Raw genomic sequence first — 22,369 nt, forward strand, 5'->3', positions numbered from 1 at the left:
CTAGTTTTTTTTTTTTTTTTAATGGAGTCTTGCTGTGTCACCTAGGCTAGAGTGCAGTGGCATGATCTCGGCTCACTGCAAGCTCCACCTCCCGGGTTCATGCCATTCTCCTGCCTCAGCCTCCTGAGTAGCTGGGACTACAGGCACCCGCCACCATGCCCAGCTAATTTTTTGTATTTTTAGTAGAGACGGGGTTTCACAGTGTTAGCCAGGATGGTCTCGATCTCCTGACCCACCTCGTGATCCACTCACCTTGGCCTCCCAAAGTGAGTTTGCTAGTATTTTGTTGAGATTTTTGCATTGATATTCATCAGAGATATTGGTCTGTGGTTTTCTTTTTTTGATGTGTGTTTGTCTGATTTTGGTATTAGGATAATACTGGCTTTGCAAAATGAGTTTAGAAGTAGTGTCCCCCTATTCTATTTTTCTGAATAGTTTGAGTAGGATTGGTGTTAGTTCTTTAAATGTTTGTTAGAATTCAGCATTGAAGCTATCAGGTCCTGGCTATTCTCTATTGGGAGACTTTATTACAGCTTCAATCTTGTTACATGTTATTGATCTGTTCAAGTTTTGGATTTTTTCCTGGTTTAATGTTGGTAGGTTCTATATATCTAGGAATTTGTCTATTTCTTCTAGATTTTCCAACTTATTGGCATATAGTTGCTCATAGTAGCCATTAACGATCCTCTGAATTTCTGCAGCATCAATTGTAATGCCTCCTTTTTCATTTCTGATTTTATTTATTTGGATCTTCTTTCTTTTTTTTTCTAGTCTGGCTAAAGATTTGTCAATTTTGTTAAACTTTTCAAAAAATACACAACTTTTTGTTTCATTGATCTTTTGTATTTTTTCTCATTTCAATGTAACTTATTTCTGCTCTGATCTTTATTATTTATTTTATTCTACTACTTTTGGGTTAGGTTTGCTTTTGCTTTTCTAGTTCTTTAAGATGTATTGTTATATTGTTCATTTGAAGTGTTTCCTTTTTGTTGACATAGGTACTTATAGCTATAAACTTCCCTCTTAGTTTGCTGTATCCCATTGGTTTTGGTATGTTGTGTTTCCATTATAATTTATTTCAAGAAATTTTTCAATTTTCTTCCTAATTTCTTCATTGACTCACTGGTTATTTAGGAACATATTGTTTAATTTTCATGTATTTTTATAGTTTCCAAAACTCCTCTCGTTACTAATTTCTACTTTTATTCCATGTGGTCAGAGAAGATGCCCTAATCATCTGAATGTTTTAAAACTTGTTTTGTGACCTAATATACGGCTTATCTTTGATAATGATCCATATGCTGAGGAAAAGTATATGTATTCTGCAGCTGTTGGATGAAATGTTCTATAAGTATCTATTAGATACATTTGGTCTATAGTGCAGAATAAGTCTGATATTTCTTGTTGATTTTCTGTCTGGAAGATCTGTCCGATGCAGAAAGTGGAGTGTTGAAACCTTCAGCTATTATTGTATTTGGGCCTAGCTCTCTCTTTAGCTCTAATAACGTTTCCTTTATATATCTGGGTGATCCACTGTTGGGTGCGTATATATTTAAAATTGCTATATCTTCTTGCTGAATTTACCCCTTTATCATTATATAGCGACCTTATTTGTCTCTTCTTATAGTTTTTTCTTGAAATCTATTTTGTCTGATATAATATAGTGACTTCTGCTCTTTTTTGGTTTCCATTGGCATGGGGTTTCTTTTTCTATAGCTTTATTTTAAGCCTTTGTGTGTATTTGTAGGCTGTGTTTCTTGTAGGCAACATATCAATGGGTCTTTCTTTTTTTTTAAATCTACTCAGCCAGTCTATGTCTTTTGATGGGAGAGTTTAGTCTATTTACATTCAATGTTATTACTGGTAAGTAAGGACATACTCCTGCCATTTTGTTATTTGATTTCTGGTTGTTTTTTGGTCTTCTCTTTCTTCTTTCTTTCCTTTCTATCTTCCTCTAGCAGAGGTGATTTTCTCTGGTCATATAAAGTAGTTTCCAGCTTTCCATTTTTTGTGAGTCCATTGTATGTTTTTCGGTCTGAAGTTACCATGAGGCTTGAAAGTGCTATCTTATAAATAACCTATTATTTTACCGAATAACAACTTAACATTATTTGCATAAACAAACAAACAAGCAAAAAGAAAACTAATAAAACTCTATGCTTTAACTTTGTCTCCTCACTTTTTAACTTTTGGTTGTTTCCATTTATATCTTATTGTACTGATGATGTCTTGAAAAGTTATTTTAGTTATTATTTTTTATTGGTTATTTTTGAGTCTTTTTACTTAGGATAAGAGTAGTTTACACACCACGGTTACAGTGTTATAATATTCTTTGTTTTTCCATTTACTTACTATTACCAGTGAGTTTTGTACCTTCAGGTGATTATTTATTGCTCATTAATGTCTTTTTCTTTCTGATGGAAGTACTCCCTTTAGCACGTCTGATAGGAAAGGTCTGGTATTCATGGAATCCCTCAGTTCTTGTTTGTCTGAGAAAATACTTATTTCTCCTTCATGTTTGAAGGCTATTTCTGCCTGATATACTATTCTAGGGTGAAATATTTTTGCTTTTGTTTTTGTTTTTGTTTTCCTTCAGCACTTTAAATATGTCATGCCACTCTCTCCTGGTTTGTAAAGTTTCCCCTGAAGTTTGCTGCCAGACATATTGGAGCTCCATTTTATGTTATTTGTTTCTTTTCTCTTGCTGCTCTTAGGATCCTTTATTTATCCTTGACTTTTTGGAGTTTGATTATTAAATGCCTTGAGGTAGACTTTTTTGGTTTAAATCTGCTTGGTGTTCTATAACCTTCTTGTACTAGGATATTGATATCTTTCTCTAGATTTGGGAAGTTCTCTGGTATTGTTCCTTTGAAAAAACATTCTACCCATATCTCTTTCTCAACCACTTCTTTAAGGCCAAAAAGTCTTAGATTTGCCCTTGAGATTATTTTCTAGATCCTGTAGGCAAGCTGTATTGTTTTTTATTTTTTTAATTTTGTCTCCTCTTACTCTGTATTTTCAAATAGCCTGTTTTCAAGCTCTCTAATTCTTTCTTCTGCTTGATAAATTCTGCTATTAAGGGAAAATCTGATGCATTCTTCAGTATGCCAATTGAATTTTTCAGTTCCAGAATTTCTGCTTGATTCTTTAATTATTTCAATCTCTTTGTTAAATTTATGTGATGGAATTCTGAACTCCTTCTCAGTGTGATCTTGAGTTTCTTTGAGTTACCTCAATGCAGCTATTTTGAATTCTCTATTTGAAAGGTCACATATCTCTGTTTCTCCAGTATTGGTCCCTGGTGCCTTATTTAGTTCATTTGGTAAGGTCGTGTTTTCCTGGATGGTGTTGACGCTAGTAGATGTTCTTTGGTATCTGGGCATTGAAGAGTTAGGTGTTTATTGTAGTCTTCACTGTCTGGGCTTATTTGTAGCCATCCTTATTGGGAAGGCTTTCCAGATATTTGAAAAGACTTAGGTGTTGTGATCTAAGCTGTATCTGCTTTAGGAGACACCCCAGGCCCAATAATGCTGTGATTCTTACAGACTCATAGAGTTACTGACTTGATGGTCTTGGACAAGATCTGGGAGAATTCTCTGGATTACCGGGCAGAGACTCTTGTTCTCTTCCCTTACTTTCTCCCAAACAAATGAAATTGTTCTCTCTGTTCTGAGCCACATAAAGCTGGGGGTGGAGTGACACAAGCACCACCAGCAATACAACTGGGCTGGGTCAGACCTGAATCCAACACAGCTCTGGGACTCGCCCAAGGCCTGCTGTAACCATTCCCTGGCTACTGCCTATGTTCTCTAAAGGCCCTGGGGCTCTACGATCATCAGGTGGTAAAGCCAACCAGGCCTGTATTCTTCTTTTCGGGATAGTGAGGTCCCCCAGGCCCCAGGTGGGTCCAGAGGTGCTATCCAAGAGTCAGGGACTAGAGTCAAAGACCTTAGAGGTCTATCTGGTGTTACTGTATTACAGCTGCACTGGCACTCAAACCATAAGACACAGTCCTTCCCACTCTTCCCTCCCCTTTCTAAGGGCAAAGGAGCCTCTCCCTGTAGCCACCACCACCCCAGGCCACAAGGAGTACTGCTGGACTACCACCCATGTTTCCTTAAGGTCCAGGGGCACTTCAGTCAGCTCATGGTGAATGCTGCCTGGCCTGGAACTCACCCTCTAGGACAGTGGGCTCCCTGCTGGCTTCAGTCAGGTCCAGAAATGCTGTCCAAGAGTCAAGTCTTAGAATCAGGAATCCCAAGAGCCTGTTTGATGCTTTACCCCTCTGTGGCTGTGCTGGTATCTAAGGTGCAGGACAAAGTCCCCTTTACTTCTGCCTCTGCTTTTCTCAAGCAGGAGGAGTTTTGCCCCATAGTCATTACAGCTGGGAATGGGCTGAGTCTCACTTGAAGCCAGCAAGTCTCAGAGGCTGACCCAAGGCCCTTGATGTAGTACCTGGGTATTGCTGCTCATTATTTAGGGCCCTAGGGCTCTTCAGTTAGCAGGTGATGCATGCTCCCAGGACTTGGTCCTTTCTTTCAAGGGAGTGGGTTCCCTTCTGGCCCAGGGTGTGTTTAGAAATGTTGTCTAGGAGCTAGGGCCTGGAATGGGGGCCTCACAACTCTGACTGGTGTCCAATCCTGTTGTGGATGAGCTGGTATCCAAGATGCAAGACAAAGTCCTATCCACTTTTCCCTCTCCTCTCCTCAAGTGGAAGAAGGGGGTCTCTTTTGGAGCCACGAACTGTGGAGCCTGGGGTTAGGGGAGGGGTGATGCCAGCACTCCCTCGGCTGCCCCAGCTGGTGTCTTAGTAGGTTGCATCCACGCCACCTCCCCACCACGCCCACCCCAGTCCACTGCTTCTGGGCCTAATTCAACACTAGGACTAGTCTAAGAATTGCAGTCCTTATGGTTTAGACTGCCTTTCAAGTTTACCTGGAGTCACAGAGCACTGTAGCCCTCTGTGGTGAGATTTGCAGGCACAAGTTCTGACTGCTGGGATCCATGACTAGCTTCTGTTTAGGGCTGGTTTAAATGCTCCCTCTGTGGGCAGACATCAGCTGAGTTTGACCCAGTTCTCCTTTCTGCTCTAACAGGACAACGCTGAGTTCAATGCCTCAGAATTGCTGGGTTCTCCCCGCCCCAGCACCCAAAGAGGCTCTCTGCACCAGGCCACTGCTGCCAGGGGTGGGAGAGGGGTGTTGTCAGCGACTCAGGACTGTTTCTTTCTACCTCTTCAGTGTCTTTTTCAGCACTAAGAAGTTAAAACCAGGTACTATGAGTGCTCGCCTATTTATTGGTTCTTATGAAGGTGTTTTTTTGTGTGTGTAGATAGCTGTTAACTTGGTGTCCTTGTCTGGGGGGATGATCATTGAAGCCTTCTCTAACACCATCTTGCTTCACCTCCTATTCTGCCCAGGTTTTAACGAGCCTTCTTGCTGTGGGTTGATGAGGGCCAGAATATCATGCAGATTTTAATTCTAAGAGATTAAGATGTTAAACTCTTCTATTCAGCTAGAGCACAATAAAGAGTAGTTTTTGCAATAGTAATTAGTCTTCCAAGTAAGGTAGGTACTATGGGTCTGGTGGTTGGCACCTGCTTTCCAGCTCCTATAAGAACTGTTTTGTTTGTCTTAGAGTAATAACCACAAACTGCTTTTATAACTTGAAAAAAAACTCAACAAAGTCCACTGCAGCTTGAGAACAACCTGAAATTCATTGTCTTTCTATGTTATTTCCTCATTAGAGCTTTTACCTACTCATTTCTAACCCATGAGCTTCAGGTTTTTTAATCCACAAAATAGAGCCATTGTGGTAAATACCAGTCCAACAAGACCTGAGGTTAACACATCTCAGAAGAAGTAAACACCTGCCATGAGCTGCTTCTGTGTGCCATTGGTATTGATAAGGGAAGGACTTAATGACCCAGAGTGAGTACAACATATCCGCAAGTGGGGCATGATATTCCCCAGAGAGTTCAATAGGAAGCAACAAGCAAGCCAGAGAGAAACTGTAGTATTATACAGTCAGTTGGTAGGAATGTTGTTCATTTCATCAAAAGAGGCAATGAAAGAGATTTTCAGGAATGGAGACAAACCTCTGTAGGACCACAAGAGCTGAATGCCCTCCCTCTCTAGGGTGTACACATCTTCTTTCATTTATAGCTCACTTGTCAAGATTTTAGATGAAGCAAATTATTTTTCCTCTTTGTTAGTAAAAATCCCATAAATGCTAGCCAGGGTAATTGTTTTAGCAGTCACTCCTGCAACCCAGCTATGCTTAGGGAACTCTACCAATGATACCATTTATTGAGTACCACTGTATGATAAGCCCGCTCCATGTGTTATCTTATATGATCATCCTAATAACCCTCTGGTATAGGGGTTAGCATCTCTATTTTATGTATCAGGTATTTAGCCCCTGTGTGGTTAAGTCACATATGCAAGACCATATGCTTAGTAAACAGGACAACTGGCATTGGAAACCAGGATTGTCCTAATTAAAAGAGAATCAGGGGCCAGGGGCAGTGGCTCATGTCTGTAATCCCATCTATTTGGGAGGCTGAGGCGGGAGGATCACTTGAGGCCAGGAGTTCCAGACCAGCCTGGGCAACAAAGTAAGCATCCATCTCTACTCTCTCCTTTTCCCTCTCCTCTCCTCAAGTGGAGAATAAAGTGGAAATAAATAAATAAACAAACAAACAAATAAATAAATAAATAAAAACAGAATTTAAAAAATTAGCTCAGCCTAGTGGGCATGTACCTTTAGTCCCAGATACTTGAGAGGCTGAGTTGAGAGGATCACTTGAGCCAAAGAGTTCAAGGCTAGGGTTGTGCCACTACATTCCAACCTGGGAGACAGAATGAGGCCCTGTCTCTTAAGAGAGAGAAGAAATCAATAGTTGTGGATTTGAACCTAGTTATGGAAGAATTGTGAAGTAATTTCAGACAAAAAGTATTTCCTATTGAGAACAAATCAGTTAAATGAAAGATAGAAGTAAGAAAAATGAACCAACATGTATTGAGTGTTCCCTCTTAACCTGCCTTTCATTCCCACAACATATCAGGCTCGTCTAGCACTCAACATTAGCACTTTCTCTGCTACATTACATTGCCTCTCAGCAAGAAATGTGTTCTCACTTGTATTATTTTTATTCCTACCCTTTCATCTCCCTCTCCCTCCCTCCATGTCCAGTGAACTTCCCAGAAAGTTGGGCATAACAGTTATAGCAGGTAATAATTCTATGTAACATTTATTGATCACTTTCCAGGTACCAGTTTCTGTGTTGAGCTCTTTATGTGGATCTTACAATTTAATCATCAAAATACCCATAAAGAAGATGATATTTTATCCCCATCTTCTGGATGAGAATATTGCACCACATTTTTTCTTCTCTCCTCCTTACTTCCCAATTGCATTAAAATATTTTTCTTTGGATTCAGGGATCATGGCCTGGGGAGAAACACAGCTTTTTGTAGAAGTAAAAATGTGAACACAGATACAATTCTTCGTTTTCCCCAACACACCATGCAATGCAAAGATGCTACTTTTTGTCTGCAATGATTCTACCTATTGTTAGTTCACTGCATCCTCAGAGTCAGTGCACAGGCAGGAGAGACTGAGATTATTTAGATTCTCATAGTACAGCATATAATGAGGAAGACAGGCTAGGATGCCATGGGTGCCACATTAGTGCCTTCTTTAAGGTTCTGATATACAAGCAGCCCTGCCCCAGTTGGTTTGTGTTTAAAAGAAGATCATTTATTAAGGTGCTGATATACAAACTCTGTCCCACCCGAGTTGGCTTGTGTTTAAAAGAGGATCCTGACAAGTCTACCTAAAGAAGATGAAAGAGATATTGGGGGCAGGGGACAATGGACTAACTAATGTGCAGAAATAAACTTTACAGCTCCAGGCCAGGGCCACCATAAAACTCTTCCACACTGTGCAGCACACATTATGACGGAAACAACACGCCTTGGCTGCTGGCTTTGCTCTGTGTTCCTCAAGAGAGCTCTGGGTTGCAAACTTGCCTGCTCCCTGGCTGTCTCATCTTTTCCATGTGAGGACCACAATTCCTGACCTTTGCAGTGGCTGTAAACTTTGAGACAGGGAGGCAGGATCTGCAGCTTGCCAGGGGCCTCGGAGGACTCTGGTGGCCCATGCAGCTCTATGGGCTTGGAACTTGAGCTCACTGAGGATGTCACCTACAGATAAACAAGTGACACGTCTTGAACACATTGCAAACAACTTTTAAAGGTCATCTCATCCATGCCTCTGTCTCTTCTTTGGAAGACTTCAAAATTATTTCAGAGTGAAAATGTCTCCTGTTTTCAAAAGTTGCCAAATATAAATTATATGAATGAGTTTGTTTAAACAACTTAGAGGACCAAAATAAAAAATTTTCTTAAGTCTAATCAGTCGTGCTTCAGGAACATAGGATGTTTCCTCTTGTTCTGCCTTTTGGAATGGTGCAGGGTATTTCACTGACATCTTGAATCATTTAGAGGGACTTAGGATTCAATTTAATACAATAAATATTTACTGAGCTTCTACGTATCTGATACTGAAATGGGGCCGAGAGGGTCACAAAGTTGATGATCTGGGCTTCTTTCTCATCTCAAGAAGCATAATTCCCACATCACTCATGATACAGAGTGTGGTAAATGCCACATAGTAAGGCCACAAGGAGAGGGTTTGGAGCCATTGATGTTACCTAGAATCAAATAATTCTATGGTGGAGACAAAGATACTCAGGAGAGCACCTGCATCTCATCTGGACCAAAAGGAATGAACACAACTGTCTGGATGAGCTGCGGCACAGGCATTCTGCCAAGAAGAGGAAGCTGGCAGAAGAGGCCTTGGTAAGTCTGAATTCTTGCCTCAGTTCTGGTACTGAGTTCTCCCTGCACATTACATTCCTACTGTGAACCATTCACTCCTCCCTTCCTCCATTAATTTATCTAATTGATATCTATTAAACAAATGCCTACCATGTTCTTGACCCTGAGCCACATGTGAAAAATTCACCAGGCAACAAGACAGATGGGAGGAGCCCCACTGCTATGGTCAAATGTTTGTGTTTTCCCAAAATTCGTACGTTGAAACCTAACTCCCAAAATGATGGTGTTAGAAAGTGGGACCACTGGGAGATGATTAGGTCATGAGGGATTAACATCATTATAGAAGAGACCCCAAAATGTTAGCTGGTCCTTTCACCACGTGAAGACACAGCTAGAAGGCACCACCTATTAACCAGAAAGTGGGCGTCAGCAGACACCAAATCTGTTGGCACTTTGGTCATGGACTCCCCAGGCTCCAGTACTGTGAGAAATAAATGTCTGTTGTTTATAAGCCACCTAGTTTATGGTATTTTGTTATAGCAAGCCAAATGGACTAAGACACCCCACCCTTCTGAAGGGGACAGAGGACTAGAAATAATGAACAAATCTGCACTGAGCATAATCCATGGCGCATAGTACTGCAGAGCAGTGCTGTACAGTGCTCTTCAGGGCCTCACAGGAGGTGCAGGTAATAAATGTAACAGTCTGAGATCATCTTAAAATGTTGCTCCATCCCTGCTTCATCCCTTCACTATCTGTCATCGTATACTATTCAGGGTTTTTTCATAGTAATTATATATATTTAACATTTTATTACATTGTTTATTGCCTGTCTCTGTCATGTGAATAGAAATTCCATAAGGGCAGAATTTTTGTCTCATTCAGCACTCTATTCTCATTGCCTAAAATCATGTCTGGCACATGATAGGAACTCAAATTCCTATCTATCTATCTATCTATCTATCTATCTATCTATCTATCTATCTATCTATCTATTTAGCTAGGTAGCTATCTACCTACCTACCTACCTATCAATATAGCTATCCATCCATCCACCTACCTACCTACCTTCCTACCTATTTATAATCTATTTAATTCTTTATTTACTTATGACAGCCTAGAGAAGCTAATGAATTCTTAGAGGCAATTAATTATCTTAAGAGTTCAGAGAAGAAAGAAGTAAACATATGAAAAGATGCTTAATTAACATCATTAGTCATTACAAAACTGCAGATTAAAAGCACAATGAGAAACCACTATACACCTATTAGAATGGCTAAAATTAAAAAGACTGGCCATACCAAATACTGCAACAAGTGGAACTCTCAAACATTGCTAGTGGAAGTGTAAAATGATACAACCACTTTAATGATACAACCACTTTGGAAAATGTAGTTGTATCATTTTGGTACTTACTTAAAAAGTTAATCATATATTTACCATAAGATCCAGCTATTTAACTTCTAGGCATTTACCCAAGAGAAATGAAAGCATATGTCCACATGCTATGGTGTAAATGTATTCCCCTAAATTCATGTGTTAGAGATGGAGGTGAGAGGATCACTTGAGGCCAGGAGTTCAAGACCAGCCTGGGCAGCATGGCAGGACCTTACTTCTACAAAAAAAATTTAAAGTAGCTGGGCATGATGACACATCCTTGTGGTCCCAGCTACTCAGGAGGATAAGGTGGAAGGATCACTTGAGCACCAGAGTTGGAGGCTGCAGTGAGCTATGAATGTGCCACTGCACCCAAGCCTGGGTGACAGAGTAAGACACTGTCTCTAAAAAGAAGAAACACAGAAACTTAATTTACAATGCAACAGTGTTGGGAGGTGGAGTCTTTTGGGAGGTGTTTAGCTCATGAGTGGTCTGCCTCATGAATAGGTTAATGCCCTTACAAAAGGACTTGACAGAGGAAAGTCAGCCTCTTTTTACTCTTCCTCCTTCTTCCACGTGAGGACACAGCGTTCCTCCCTTCCTGAAGACACAGCATTCAAGGTTCCAGCTTGGAAACAGACAGCAGCCTTCACCAGATGCTGGTGTCTTTATCTTGGACTTCTCAGCCTTGAGAACTGTGAGAAATAAATTTATGTTGTTTATAAATTACCCATTCTCAGGTGTTCTGTAACAGCAGCATAGACTAAGACACGACACTAAGATTTATACATGGATGTTCATAGCAGCCTTGTTTGTGATAATAAAAAACTAGGAACAACCCAAATGTCCATCAGCAGTTATAAACAAACTGTAGTGCATCCATGCAATGGAACACTGCTCAGCAATTAAAAGGAATGCATGACTGTGTGAATGAAGCCAGAACAACAAAAACTGTGCAAACTGTATGACTTCATTTACATAAAATTCTATGACATGGAAACCAATCAAGAGTGAAAGATCAGTGGTTGCCTAGGGGCTAGTGTCAGGGCTGCAGAGAGGGACAGAGAGGTGCCACAAAAGAACACGAGGAAACTTTTGGAGACAGTGAACATGCTCATCATCTCAATCATGCTGATGGTTTCACAGTTATATATTTATACAAAAAAATTGAATTGTAAATTTTGAATACATGCAGTTTATGTGTGTTATTTATACATCAATTAAAAATGAAAAAAATAAAAGCTACACTTTTGGCAATTTGAAAATTTCAAGGTTGCTCTGTGAATATGCAAGTCCGGCAAGACATTTATGTGTCTTACAGATTAGACTGTAATGATAAGGCATCTACTTCCACCTGGAAGAAGTTTTAAGAAGAATGCTAGTTAATGTGTATTGAGAATTTGTTATGTGTCTACAAGCGGGCTATGTACATACACTATGTGAGCTAGGCCCCACAACAATTGTGAGGTGGTTCCTATTATTATCTCCATTTTCAGTTGATAAAATTGAGGCTCAGGAAATTTAATAACTTGCCAAAGACCTCAGGACTGCTAATTGGTATAATAAAAATTTGAAAACAGGCTCATTTGATAGTTGAATTGAGCCTCTTAATTTCTATGCTATTGGTAATAGGTACTTAGTTTTTAGAGAAATTTAGAATGGGTTGGAGGGGTTTTGGAAGGAGACAGTTGAGTCTAGTGCTAAGTATTTACTAAGTATCAGTAAAATACTTAGTTCAAATATTAATTTTGCAAATCTAAAGTATAAAGCAATGTGTTGTGATTCTATATTTAGAAATTCTTAAAACTGTCCTCTTATCTATTTCAAATTTGACATCTTTCTTCCATCTCTACCTCTATACAAAAAAATAAATGCCATCATAACCAGTGCCACCATAACTTCTTGCCTGGACAACTGCTCAGCCTCCGGCTGGTGTTCCTTGCTTATATGTTCCACATAGCAGCAGGATGATCATCTGAAACCTGAAATAATATCTTGTCACTTTCTTTCTGAAAGCCATCTAGTTTTTCTAGGACATTTAAAATAAAATCCAAACTTCTAATCCTAATTTTACTATGTACTTCTTTTGAAAACCCCAAATGACAGTCTCGCTATGTTGCCCAGGTTGGAATGCAGCGGCTATTCACAGATGCAGTTAAAGAGCACTGCAGCCTTGAACTTCTGGCCTCAAGGGATCCTCCGCCTCAGCCTCCCATGAACTGGGACTGTAGGCACCCAATACCATGGTGGGCTTCCTACATACTCTTCTCTGATCTTGTCTTCTGCCATGCTCTCCCAGACTCTCTACTCTTAGTGTTACTAACCTTCTTTCTGTTTCCCAAACACATAAAATGAGTTCTGCTATGGTTTGAATGTGTCCTCTCCAAAATCTTGTGTTGCCAATGTAATAATATTAAGAAATGTAACCTTTAAGAGGTGATTAGGCAATGAGGGCTCCTTCCTCATGAATGGGATTAGGTGCTCTTCTAAAAAAAGCTTGAGAGAGGGAGTGCAGTTTGTACCCTTTCCCCTTCTTCCTTCAGCCATGTAAGGACACAGCATCCCCCGCCCCAGCACAGAGACTGCAACATTCAAGGTGCCATCTTGGAAACAGAGGCCAGACCCTCACCAATGAACGTGCTGGTGTCTGACCTTAGACTTCCCAGCCTCCAGAACTGGAAGAAACATATTTCTATTCATTATATATTAACCAGTCTGTAGTATTCTGTTACGGCAGCACAGAATGGACTAAGACAGGTCCCATCTCATGCCTTTTGTACCTGACGTCTTCTCTTCCTGAAATGTTGATCCTTTAGGTTTCTGTATGGTTCACTCTTTCTCATTCTGGGTTCATCCCAATGTCGGATTTTGCATAACTACCCCAAGTAAGGCAGTCCCACCGTTGGCCCTGTAGCTCTGTTTTCTATTACATTACTAAATTTTGTTAATTTTCATAGCACTTACTACTATCTGAAATAGTCTTATATATTTATTTGATTATATCTATCTGTCTCACCTCAATATGTTTTCTGTTCATAGGACAAAAAATGTGTCAGTCTTTCTTTACCATTGTAACCCCAGAGCTTAGAAGAATGCTGGGCACACAATAAGTGCTTAATAACTATTGAGGGACTATACTGACTGCACGAATAATAAGTGGTCTGTGATGAGATGTAATCCTAAACTTTGCCAGTAGGTGTTATAGTCCAGCAACCAATAGTTGCAGACATTAATATGCCAACCTGGATGGTTGCTACCACCCATGTGTCAGAGTCTATGTTAATAATTTATTTCTTAATTTTTAAATTAAAAATTCCATATAGTGAATGGCACCACAGGGACAAGCCTTGTAAATATGATGTGACATCCAAATCACAGAATTCCCTCTGATTCAGTAGGCCCAAACTCACCATCTGAACTGCTTTATTTTTAGGGTTGCATGAACTCAGCCTGGCCTCAGGGCTGGGGTAAATATTATCTAGCAACACCTTTCTTTATTTCCCTACATTCTCTCTCTGTAATGATTTGTTTGGGAAATCACCTCAGCCTAAACTCTAGTTGAATATTCACAATTGCTTCTGAGCATCACAAATCATTTGCTTCCTTGGTGCTATTCTGAGGATGGAGCTTCATAGCGCCACTCTTTGGATTACTGAACCTGCCAACTCTCCCTTCTGGTTGCCAAGAATTAGCAGTATCAATAAATACTCAGAAAAGTCTGCCATAAATAAGCCAAGTTCCTGCCCATTATAATCAATAAATAAATTATGGTGGTGCCAGGCAGTAGCCCATCTTGTTAGGAGGTCTGTCTACAGTTTTTTTTTTAGAGCCCAGGTTTTAGGTGGCTCTTCTTGGTGGTGGGCAAGAAGCACTGGGAAGAAACCTAGATCAGAAGGTTGATGGGGTCAGAAATAAACGGACTGAACTGTCTCTGAATGATGAAGCATTTCTTTGAAAATCTTTCTTTGTGAGGGCTGTTTCCAAGCTGCACAGAAACAGGAAACAAAAGAATTTTCCTTTTTATTTTCTTAACAAACAAACTATTCCTTGGCTGTCTCTTTGTAGATGGGTGCCGTTGACAACACAGAGAGAAGAGAGAACCTAAACAATGAAACAAGTCCCCGGCCCACGTGCTGTCAGACACTGGAGAAAAGAACAAAACCAAAGAAGAGCCACTGAGCAAACACAATGGCCTTGTCTTCTACCTTTCTTGTGGCACAATGCAGGACTGGACAGCACTGTCCTCCCCGCCCCCATCTCCTTCCCTCCCTCTACTCTCATCCCCCTCCACCAGCCTTCCTGCTCCCAAAGCACATTACTGACTAGCAGCTTGCCAGTCCAGATTGTAGTTTTAATCCACCAACTAGTATTGCAGCTCATAGAATGGCTTTGGATTTATGAAACAGGCTGAGAGGAAATAAAGTACCCTAGTTTGTAGATAATAAAAGCTAAGAGTGGTGCATCCAGGGAGAGAGGTGGGGTGCCAGGGGTTCTTAGGAAGGTAGTGGTACCACCTACTGCCAGAGTCTCTTTTGAATTGGCTTTATCCAGGAGTCCCAAAAGCCCTTTAAACTACTTCATGGTAGCCTTTGACAGAGAACTCTTTGGCAGTGACTTGGAGAAGGTTTATGAAGACAGTGCTCAGGCTTTGGTCATGATACAGGCAGATTGGGGATGGAGTGGTACATGTTTGATTGCAGTGTGTGTTGAGGGGCAAGGGGGCAGGTCTTGGTACAATGACAACTAGCACGAGACCTTGAACTCAACATGGATTTTAAAAGTGTTTGTTTAATGCATGAATAAAATAATGCTCATGATATTTTGTGGTCTTTAGTGACCAATCATAGTAGATGTCTTAGAATTACCAAGCTCTAAGGAATACTGAAACCCAGTCTAATAAACTCAGTAAAAGCAAGAGTGGACTCTAATGTAAACTGTGGATTTTTGGATGTACCTCTCTGGTGGGGAATGTTGATAATGGAGGAGGCTAGGCTTGTGTGGGGGTGGCGAACACATGGAAAATCTCTGTATCTTTTGCTTATTTTTCTGTGAACCTAAAACTGATCTAAAAAAAAAAGTATATAAAAAATTCATAGCCACATAAATTGGCAGTCAGATCTGGTGATTCAGCTGAACATTTATCTAAGTATATAGAAAAGAACACATATTTTCTGATGTTTGAAAAAATTGCTGTTTTACCTTGAAACTAATAAAACAAAATTGGCACAACTTATTTTTTAAATGCAGTAAAAATACTTAGTCTGTCCTACAGCCTATATTCATCTACTGTGGACATCATTTCCTTGCCATGAAATTTCCGTGGAATCTATAGGAGGCAAACCTGGGATTAAAGCCTGAATTTGCCATTTAATAATGAGAAAACCTTGGAAAAGTAAGTTAAACTTTTGTAGCCTGTTTTCTCACCCACACGATGGAGATAGTCTACATATTCTCAAAGGGCAGGGGTAATGCCTCTGAGAGACAGCCTGTGGGAAAGTGGTTTGCAAATTATACAGTGATACACAGACACTAGTTGTTATTTTGTTCCATTTGCTCTTTTTGGCTTTTGGACAAATGTTGCCTTTGAGTATAATGAATTTAGTGTTCAGATAAGCTTTCTCCCCTCCCGTGCAGGGTGGCAGGGGTTACATGTGGGTTTCTGGGCTTGACGGAACATTGGAGGGACAGGAGATGGCTGTCCCAGGGCCCCTTCCAGAGCACATTGTAGAGCTGGATCAGTAGGCATGGTTCAGGAGAAGGGCAAGTTTAGGTTTTAGTTGTGACTTTACATTGGTACTTAAAACAAGCGTAGTATCAGTTGCTTGATATTCGTGTCTGTGTGTGTGCTTCCTATAAAACTCAAACAAAATACAGTCATAAAATGGCACTGGCTCACAAACCCGGAACATTGTGAAATCAGATAGCAGGTCTAATGAGAACTAGAGTGAATTAAATGAGCAGCATTCCTTTAAGATTGATTTCCATAAAACTTGGGAGGACGAGGGTTTCAGGAAAAGAGAGGGAGGGTAAGCTGGGAGTGGCAAGGAAAAGGAGTTTGGTGGGACCAAAGCAGTGACCATAGCATGTCCAGAGGCATCCTCTAGATGTAGTTATAATGGGCAAAGGCAGCAGATTGGAAGAGGCATTTAGAGGAGAAAGGGCCAGTTTTCTAAACAAGGCAAAAATAAAAAATAAAATAAAAATAAAACAAAACACCTTGCAACTTAAGAATCATGAAATATGTTGATGTATGACTCACACTTGACTTGTGTTTTCCACATGGCTACAGGGAATCAGCACAAAGTCAGCTTCACTCAGCAACCCTGAGTTTTGTGTACACTTATCAAACAAAACTTTTCTCTTTATAAAAAATCCATACTGCCCCTAAACTCAGTCTGGGCCCAGGGCCAGCTGAGCCCATCTTTGTGGCCCAGAATATCCAGGGCCTGTGAGCTCTCCAGGCGTCATCTGCAGGACCCAGGCTTCCTGGAGGAAACACGCCCAGCTCTGAGGGTTCTAGTGTTGCCTGTTCTCTTTCTTGCTTCACAAGCTTAGAAATGTACAGTAAAGAAGCATAGAAAAACTGAGTGAAATGTCTGGAAGGGATTTTAGGGATTATTCAGTCCAGTGCCTTTAGAGACGAAAAAAAAAGAAGGCTAGAAAGGAGAAGCAGCATGCTCTGGATAGGGCCACAGTTAGACTTGAACTTGACTCTCAACTTCTAGTCCTGTGAGCTTCAGACAATGGGGAGGGTTGTCACTCTAGTTCTTTCTCAGAGAGCACAAAGTGATTAATTTTCATCTGACTCATTTCACTCAGCAAGCATTTCCTGTGTTCTTCCATCAGGTCTGTCTATCTGGATGACCGTCAGTCCAGCAGAGACATAGAAATGTGCCATAAATAACCGAATGCATCACAAAAACAGAACAGGAGCTATGAGTGTTACTGAAGGCTTGATTTGAGTTCTCACCTGAGGAATGGACACCCCCTAGCCCACTCCCACAGTTCACACTGGTTCTTCTACCTACAAGCTGAGTCTTCACTTTCTTAAAAGGGGACGTGGACATGAATTGACTAGGCCACACATTTATCAATTTGAAGCCATTACTTTGCTTCACAGATGTAGAAGCCCCATTTCTCGACAAAGAAGAGGAAAGAAAGAGGAAAAATGAAGGAATAAATGATAGAAGTAAAGAAGAATGTAAATAAACTTTCTGGTCTACACAGAATAAAAGGATCCAGTCTAGCCAACTAGACAAAAGTTAGTTTCTCAATACTAACATGCCTGGTGCCTCTCTTCTGTTTCCAGCCCTGGAATAAGAAGTTTCACTTTTTCATTTCTTCACCCAAAATAAAACTTGAACTTCTCACTTCCTCATCTTTTCATTTGCAGATCTCAAAAGCAGCCTCTTCCACATCTACCCTTGGGGCATGTCTGGCCCACTCCCCTACGGCCTTGAATGTCACAAGAAGTTCTTAAATGTGTTCAGTTGCAAATATATTTTACCACTTTATTTGCAGCTCCCGCACATTCTTGGATCTCAAAAGCCACTTTAGCACCAACTAGGGGCTGTTCTGAGGTCCGGACAGCTGTTGCAAGGTGGTATCATAGGTTCTCAAGCCCTGGCTAAGAGTAACTTAACAGCAAGTAATCATTCCATGATGCTGAATCTCACCTGTTAGGCACATGCCACACTGCCATCCCTGACTTCAGAGTCTGGCTTTCTCTCCTGCATTATTAAGGTAGAAAGACATTATTTGAGATGAACTATAAATGTATATATATAAATTTATCTCTGTGCTTGTTATTTTTTAGCTTCCGAGTTTCTTATCCTCAGCTGTCAACTCCTAACCAACATGGTACTGTCAGCCATAACCTGAGATGCCAAGCAATATGGCTTTTCCAACTTGGTGATTCCTCATGCCCTGACATCAGTGGTTCTCAGGCCATATACTTTCTCTGCCTAGCTGGATCTCCCTTTCACTTCACATTTCACTAGATCTCACCTTCTCCTTTGTTTGCATCTCACTTCTCCCCAGATCCCCATTGCATTGCATCCATTCATTCATCCATTCATCACTTAGTAGCTACTGAGGTCAGACACTGTGAAAGCACTGCAGGGTTTGTACAGAAGCATAAGACACTGTGCCTAGGGTCAAAGAGCTTCCAGTTCAGTAGGAGGAATCAGATAAGCACAGAAGTAATTATGATACTAGGGAAAATGTGACCATTGCCTTCCAAAATGGGCATAAAGTCATATGGGAAGGAGAAGCATGTTGGTTTGGATGAAGGGAGGGGACATTTGAGGTAGTTCTCATACAGTGTGTAAGACTATAGGTAGAGCTGTTAAGAAGATATCTATGCTTGCAGAATGTACAGGAACATAGCCAGTGAAGTAGAAGTGTGGCGTATATGTAGTGATTTCTCAAGCATGCTTCTTCAGGTAGGGTGCTATAGGCTGCAAGTAACAGAAAAACCCAACAGACAGTTCCTTCTACCTGGGGTACCATATCAACACATTCACTTTCCCACCAGGAGTTCCCAAAGTGTTCCGTGTATCCCAGCCACATGCAATCATTGCACTTATTTTATTGTTTGCCTCCTCCACTTAACTATGCTCATGTGGACAGCAGGGGCTATTCTACTTCTTCCCTATTGTGTATGCCTAGCACAGCGCCTGGCCTACATTAGATGCCCAGTATATATTTGTTGAACTGAATAAATATTTGGTGAGTGAATGAATGGATGAGTAGGGGAAAATGAGGCTAGGGGCTTTAGGTGGAGGAAGTGCCATTTAGATGAGTCCCATAAGGTGCATAGGTAGATTTGTACCTCTTCTTTCCTTTGCTTCTGTGATCTGAACATTGACAAAACTCTACACTAGATTATGGGGTAGCTCATGCCAGGCAGCTCAGCATTACCTTTAGTAAGCTGAGGCAGCAGGGACAGGCAAGCCATTTCCAGGATGTAATTTGATAGGATGTGAATGAGGAGTGAGGAAAGGCTAGAATAGAAAGAGAGGGAAAGAGAAATCCCCTTGGAAAAATTGATGAAATATTCTTGGCTACTTATTGGAATCTCTGATATGCTGTTCTATATCTTTATCCTCACCCTCACCTTGATAATCCACAGTTTTTAATTCTAGGTGAAAACTCATAGTGAATTGATCACAGCCATGGACTCAGTGAGGTTGAATATCTTTATGTTGGTAAAATCTTCTTTCTCTTGATGCGCCATCATCAAGAATGTACAGCCAATAAAGTCACTTTGAAATGTTTATTAAACTCACATTTCCATCTTAACTAAATAGACTGCAGCCAGTGGGGCTATAATTATAACATACCGAGGAAAAATGAGGGCCCCAACTCCTTGAGAAGGGAACATCAGTACCTTCATTTTGAACTGTGTGGTGTGCTCTTATCCCCATATTCAATCCCAAATTACTTACACCACTAAGTCCAGGGAAAGCAATGACATAAGAAACTCAAAAGAACAGCTTCCCTTCTCTCCTCTTCTGGATTAGCCACTTTCAGTATCCAGGGAGTTAAGGAATGCTATGCATATGTGAGAGCCAAGACTGTGTCCAGAGCAACCTAGCATTGTGTGATGGATAAGAACCCAGGCTCTCTAGCCAGACTAAGCCTGAGTTTAAATCCTGACTCTGCAACTTATGAGCTTGTGATGTGGGGCAAGTGACTTTCAAAATCTCTTTGAGCCTGCATTTCTTTCTCTGTAATATGAGAATAATATTAGCACTTACTTCATGGGGCTGTTGTGAGGAGTAGAAGCCATCATGGGCATAGAGCCAAATGAAAGGTGCCTGTTACAGAGTTAGCATTCAATAAATATTATCTTTTATCATTATTATTGGTCTCACTGTCCAGCCCTGCTTCTTTGGCAACAAGAGGGGGTGAAAAAAGAGGCTTCTTGGAGAAAATGAATGCTTTTATTCCACACAGAGCTACAAATATTCAGTCCTCAAAAAATGTCATCCCAGAAAAAAAAAAGGGACAAACAAAGCCACCACCAGAGAGTGAAGCTGATTTGTTTTAAAAAGAATCTTAGGATTGGAGAAGAAAACCAAATCTGCTCCATGAAATTGAGCTACAGATAATAAAAGTGTCAGCAGGGGAGAGTGGTCAGAATACTGACTCTGTTGAAAAAAATTCATCATAGTTCAGAAAAATATATATTCAGGCACCTTGTCAGTGTGCATCTCGTCCCTCGGTGTCACCCCGGCAGCGGATCTGCTTTGTTTACTGATAACAAAAAGAGTAAAGAAAAGAACAAAGTTTTTATTATCTGTAAGCTGAGCGCCGCGGGGCCAATATAGCTGTCCATGGAAGGCTGCCCCAGCACCTCGTTCCCAGCCTCCTGCATCATCAGCTGAATAGACAGCTGAGTGCAAACTTCATTGTTCCTTCCAGCCCCTGCGATGAGTTGCAGAGAGAGGAAAAGAGGACTCTCTTAGTTCAACAGAAGGGCCAAACACTCCCACCAAAGCTTCCCTCCTTCCTGCAATTATGAATGTTCTTGCAGACCCAGCCACAGGGAAGCTGGCAGCCCAGGCAAAGGGGCAAGGTGGTGGCACAGATATAGAGAAGTCCAGAGAACCTGCCCAGGTGAGTGCAGGTTGAGGAGCATGCCCCTGCCCTTTTGTGAGTCACAGCACCTTGGGCAACCCATCAGAGCACTGGTCACCCTGCAGGGGGAGAATGACCTCCTGAGGCACGTATATCTCCTACCCCTGCCTCCGTGTCTAACCTGCTTTGGTACTCATGCAGCCTAGTGCAGTGTCTGGCACATAGCAGGCTCTCCAGGCAGAGTTAATGAACCAACTGAACAGAACTGAAGGACAATAGGTGGGTATGAGGAAAGATGGAGCAAGGGTGTGTTTCCTGTGAATTTTTTTGAGGTGGAAATGCTGCCAATGACACCTGTGAGGAAGAAGAAAAAGGCAGCTTTTAGTCTTTAGTGTGTATCAGATCACCTGGGGTGGTTTTGAAAATGCAAATAACTAGTCTCCATCCCATCCCAGGCCCACAGATCACATTCTGCTGAGTATAAGGTCTAGGAATCAGATTTATATTTTTTTAATTGCTTACAAGCCACCCCCAGGTTAAAGTGTTGCATTGAGAACCTGAGGAGTCAGGCATAGATCTACACTTAGCTGCCAAAAGCTCAGTTTCCTCTGGAGTGTCCAATCAGCAGAGAGGTTAGATTTGGAACTAAGCAGAGATAGGACAGATAACAAGATACCTGCAGAAGGACTAAACTATTTTCCTCATGGGCTTTGTTTCACTTATAAGAGCCCAATGGCCCGGAATATTTCAGTTATCAGGAGTAAACTGATCAACAGCAGAGTCCTAGAATCCTCCATCCAGACCAGCCACATTGCCGTTGGCTCCTTTGACAACCTGACCTAAGCGGCTCCTTTGAGCCAACCTGACCGTTGGCTCCTTTGACAACCTGACCTAAGGGGCTGATGCAACCACAGCCCGATGAATAGAAGACTCTGACTTCCTGATTTGTGTGTATGTGTGTGTGTGTGTGTGTGTGTGTGCGCGTGTGCATTTGTGTATGGTGAAAAATTGCATAGCGTCCTGTGCGTATGAACACTGCACTTCCAAAATCTCCACGCAAAAATATCTATGCTCATCTCAATCCAGAGCCCTCAACACGAGTCTCCCTTTGAATTCTTATCTCTAGTGTATTGCCTTCCCTGGACGGGCCTAGCCTAGAAAACAATTCTGGCTGAGTTCTTCCTCAGTGACTAGAAGCTCAGTTAAGAAGCTCAGGATTTAGGGAACTTTTCTCTGTAAAAGGCCAGAGAGCAAATAATTAGGGCTGTATTGGCCATACCATCTCTGTGCAATTACTCCACTCTGCCCATGAAATCTGAATTTCATATAATTTGTGTGTATCTTCTTCTTTTGGTTTGTATTGAACCATTTAAAAAACTATTCTTATCTTGCTGGCCATATCATAACAGGCACAGCTCAAGAAGGCACTGAAGAGGGTTTGTGGGGACTCCCAGAATCTGGAACCCAGGGTAAAACTTGTATTCCTGCAGAAGAAAAGAACCATGCAGATGGGTGGGGGTGGATGAGGATGAACAAACAGTTTTAAATGTTTTACGGATGCTTGC

The 22,369-nt window shown here is 41.1% G+C and overlaps 1 long non-coding RNA gene across 3 annotated transcripts in view; it reads left to right on the forward strand.

The window, feature by feature from the left end:
- LOC129528732 (uncharacterized) overlaps positions 1–17,916 on the forward strand; it is a 36,856-nt gene extending 18,940 nt beyond the window's left edge. For all 3 annotated transcript variants that reach the window (XR_008674020.2, XR_008674018.2, XR_010134797.1), the window contains 2 exons: positions 14,286–15,612; positions 17,067–17,916. This is a non-coding gene — a long non-coding RNA (uncharacterized lncRNA). The remainder of the gene's footprint in view (positions 1–14,285; positions 15,613–17,066) is intronic.
- The last annotated feature ends 4,453 nt before the right edge of the window (positions 17,917–22,369 follow it).

This window comes from Gorilla gorilla, chromosome 1 (genome assembly GCF_029281585.2).
Source record: "Gorilla gorilla gorilla isolate KB3781 chromosome 1, NHGRI_mGorGor1-v2.1_pri, whole genome shotgun sequence".
In the NCBI taxonomy this organism is placed as follows: Eukaryota; Metazoa; Chordata; class Mammalia; order Primates; family Hominidae; genus Gorilla; species Gorilla gorilla.